Raw genomic sequence first — 4,145 nt, forward strand, 5'->3', positions numbered from 1 at the left:
GCCGTCTCCCCTTCGAACTCCCTGGATCAGCTGGGGCTGGACCTCGGCAGTCCTTCTTTGCAGAGTAAACACCTAAAAGGAGATGGAGGTGGGTGAACATCATATCAAGGCTGTAACTGCTTCCATCTCCAGCCAAGTAGTGCTGGTTTGTGCTGCTAGATCTTCTGATTTTCAAATGAAATGGAAGTTCAGATTTCACATGTGCTTCCCCATTATTTTTGTTGTTGGGAACCAACATGAAATGGAATTTTAAAAAACTTCTGCAGCTCACCTATAACAAAGAGAAAAATACCGTGTTTATACAAGTCATCTTGCTAAGCATGTTTAGAGCTACAAAAACACAAAATTAGAATATCAGCTTTCATAACATGGGAGTTGAAACTGTTTATAAAGCAAGCGGACTTTACACAACCAAAAAAGAAATTTCTGGCACAGAAGAAAGTCTTAAGGCCTTCCTGATAAGTATAGAGAAAAAACGAAAAAAAGGAATTAAAGGGAAGTTAATAAGTATAAAGGACAGATATGTAAAATTCAATATAAAATTAACTAACTTTGATAGAGAAAAACCAACAGTGGAAGAGAAAATATCTTCAAAAACAGAATAGAAGAGAGTCTTAGAGCATTGAAGAAGGAATCCCATTGGCAATGTGTTTTTTGGGAGGGAGGGTGTTGCAGAACAATGAACTCCAAAACCCATCCTGACTAAGCATCATCATGTGGACGAAGAGAGGGAGGAGGAAGTTTTAAATACACAAGAAGACAAGCACACGGTGTAATAAGCCCCAATTACTCATTGCCCAGCTTTAATAGCCATAAACTCTTGGCCAGTCTTGTCCATCCTCTACCCTACTCCCATATCCCCTGTATTATTTTGAAGTAAGTATTAAACAAATAGGGTTTCAGTTATAAGAATTTCAGCATGCATCTCTAAAAGAAAAGAATATCCAAAACAAATAAATTTTTTAATATCATCAAATATAAGCTGTTGCTTGAATGCCTATCTCATAAATGTAATAAATGCTTTTAAATGGCATTTATTTTAATTGGTATCAAAACAGATGCTCTCTGTGATTGGCTCAATGTCTCTAAGTCCCAGCTAAGAGGGCGGGCTTCCTCTCTGTGTCTCTCCTCTCTGTGTCTCTCCTCTCTGTGTCTCTCTTCTCTCTGTGTCTCTGTCTCAGTTCCTCCCCCGTCCTCCTTCTCCCAAACTTCTCCAGGTCCTCCCCCTTTTCCTCCTCCTCGCTCTCCTTCTCATCCCCCTCCTCCCGTTCTCCTCCTCTCCCTCCCCCTTTGCCCTCTTCTTCACCCTCCTCATCCTCTTTCTTCTTCTATGACTTCATCTAGACTACCTGTGGCACAGCCTGCCTTTCAAGTTCCCATTTCTACAAAATTGCTCCCATCAGTAAACCACTCAGCCTCAAGAGATTCATGTATCAGCCATGAATGGAAAGGTCTTGTCATGTAGAGTTGAGGTAGAGAATGTAGCCTGTTTCTATGACTCCTACCTATCCTACTTATATGACTCTGGTGTGTTGTGCTAGTCGCCAGTCTTGCCCAACTCTATTTGATCCCATGAATTGTCTCCTCTGTCCATGGAATTCTCCAGGCAAGAATACTGGAGTGGGTTGCCATTCCCTTCTCCAGGGGATCTTCCTGAGCCAGGGGTCCTACCCAGGTCTCCTGCATTACAGGCAGACTCTTTACCATCTGGGCCACCAGGAAAGTCATGACTCTACTGACTATATTACCCTAGCTTCAAGATTAGGGTCTTCATCATCATGAACCATTAATTATCTGATGGCAAAGATTTTGCCACTCACCCTTGAAATGGGCGACCCATGATTTGTTTCCAGGAAGGGTTGAATGAAATGCTGGGTGAAAGAATGAATTAGATGAATAAAGAATGAATTCCTCAGGCCAAACCCAGTGCCTCCCCTCAAGCCCTCTTGTCCAGCCCTCATGACACTGGATCTCTCTGTCCACCTTCCATCACATGGCTGTGTGCTTCTGGCCCAGTCTCCACAGGGCATCCCTCACATCCTTGTTTCTGACACTGTAGATGAGGGGATTCAGCATCGGGATGACCAGGGTGTAGAAGACAGAGACCACCTTGCCCTGCTCCATGGACTGCACAGCTCCCGGCTGGGCATACATGACAAAAAGGGTCCCATAAAAGAGGGACATGGCTGTCATGTGGGAGCCACAGGTGGAGAAGAGCTTGCGTCTCCCTCCACCTGAGCGCATCCTCAGGATGGTCACTGTGATGTAGCCATAGGAGGTGAGGACCACAAGTATGGTACCCACAATTATGAGGCCACAGAGGCCAAACATAACCAGCTCACTGATGGTAGTGTCAGCACAGGCAAGCTTGAGCAGAGGCGGCACTTCACAGTGGAAGTGGTCGATGTGGTTGGAGCTGCAGAACGGGAGAGTGAATGTGAAGCTGGCCTGCAGGATGGAGTTGAAGGAGCCCCCACAGTAGCAGCCCAGCATCAGGAGGGTACAAACCAAGGGGCGCATGGAGATGGGGTAGTGCAGGGGGCTGCAGATGGCCATGAAGCGGTCATAGGCCATCACGGCCAAGAGGAATCCCTCAGTGGTGATCATGGTGGAGAAGAAGAAGAACTAGGTGGCACATCCTGCAAAGGTGATGACCTTGGTCGACGACATTAAGTCAAACAGGGCCTTGGGGTAGATGACAGATGAGTAGCACAAGTCTAGGAAGGAGAGGTTCTTGAGGAAGAAGTACATTGGGGAGTGCAGACGGGCATCCAGCGTAATGACCACGATCATGGTGAGGTTCCCCAGGACGTCCACCAAGTACAGAACAAGGAACAGAGCAAACAGCAGGGACTGGGTCTGTGGGCCACCCCCAAACCCCTCCAGCACAAACTCCTGCAGAGGCATCACTGAGAGGTTTCCGTTCCCATAGGGTGACATGGCTCTCAGCTAGGCAACAAGCGGCAGACAGCAGAAAGCAAGTGGGAGGCAATGAGAAGGAGCAGCTCAAGGTCACAAGGTTGTATTCTTTTGGAGAACAGGATCCCCTCAGTGACCCACTGCCCCATGGCCAAGGGACAACTAGATACCCACCCTTCTTCTAGGTGAGCTCCAGCTGACCTGAAACATAAACATTTCCTCTAATTCACCAATTCCTAAGTATGCCTGGACCATAAATAAGGCCAGGAGCCAAAGAATTGATACTTTTGAATTGTGGCGCTGCAGAAGACTCTTGAGAGTCCCTTGGGCTGCAAGGAGATCAAACCAGTCAATCCTAAAAGAAATCAACCCTCAATATGCATTGGAAGAACTGACGCTGAAACTCCAATACTTTGGCCACCTGATGCAAAGAGCCAAGTCATTGGAAAAGACGCTGAGGCTGGGTAAGGTTGAAGGCAGGAGGAGAAGGGGGCAACAGAGGATGAGATGGTTGGATGGTATCACCAACTCAATGGACATGAGTTTGAGCAAACCCCATGAGATAGTGGAGGATAAGGAAGCCTGGCGTGCTGCAGTCCATAGAGTCGCAAGGAGTTGGACATGACTTAGTGACTGAATAGCAACGACAAAGTATGATAGGAGCGTTCACTCTGTGGAGGACGCCCAGTGTTTGGTAAGAGATGGTGAGAAAGTCAATTCCTAGGCAGGTTGATAAGAAGTCTGGGGTCCCTGAGGAGGAGAGAGGGGTCTGGGGCTCTCAAAGAGGAGTTAGGGTTCTGGAATTCTCAAGGAGGAGGAAAGGACAAACACTTTTTTCCTACATGCCTTAGTAAAGGTTATATAACAACAGTGTATCCTGCTTGAGAAACTTGAGGACAGTTTCCCCTTCCTGAAAACCTTCTGGCTGAGCCTGTTATCTTAAAAATGTAAATTATGAGAGTGGGTCTAGTAAGATCCTTACAACCTTGAGACATTCTTTTGATTTATTGTAAAACCAATATAAAAGTACATAACTCCCTTGCTTAGACTAGCGAGGGGGCACTCTCCATCCCCCTTCTGATGTCTATGTCAGAACCTTCCTCTGGCCCTTTTCTTACTTTAATAAAACTACACAAAAGCTCTTTAGTGGTCAAGGCTGGCCCCTGGTCCCAAAGCTAAATCTTCTTCTTCAGAGATCATGAATCCGACATTGTTCACTGTAAGCT

General features: G+C 46.3%; 1 pseudogene; it reads right to left on the reverse strand.

The window, feature by feature from the left end:
* Nucleotides 1-1,989: 1,989 nt before the first annotated feature.
* On the reverse strand, nucleotides 1,990-2,940 carry LOC102414276 (annotated as a pseudogene).
* Between the last annotated feature and the right edge of the window lie 1,205 nt (nucleotides 2,941-4,145).

Source organism: Bubalus bubalis, chromosome 6 (assembly GCF_019923935.1).
Source record: "Bubalus bubalis isolate 160015118507 breed Murrah chromosome 6, NDDB_SH_1, whole genome shotgun sequence".
NCBI classification, from domain to species: Eukaryota; Metazoa; Chordata; class Mammalia; order Artiodactyla; family Bovidae; genus Bubalus; species Bubalus bubalis.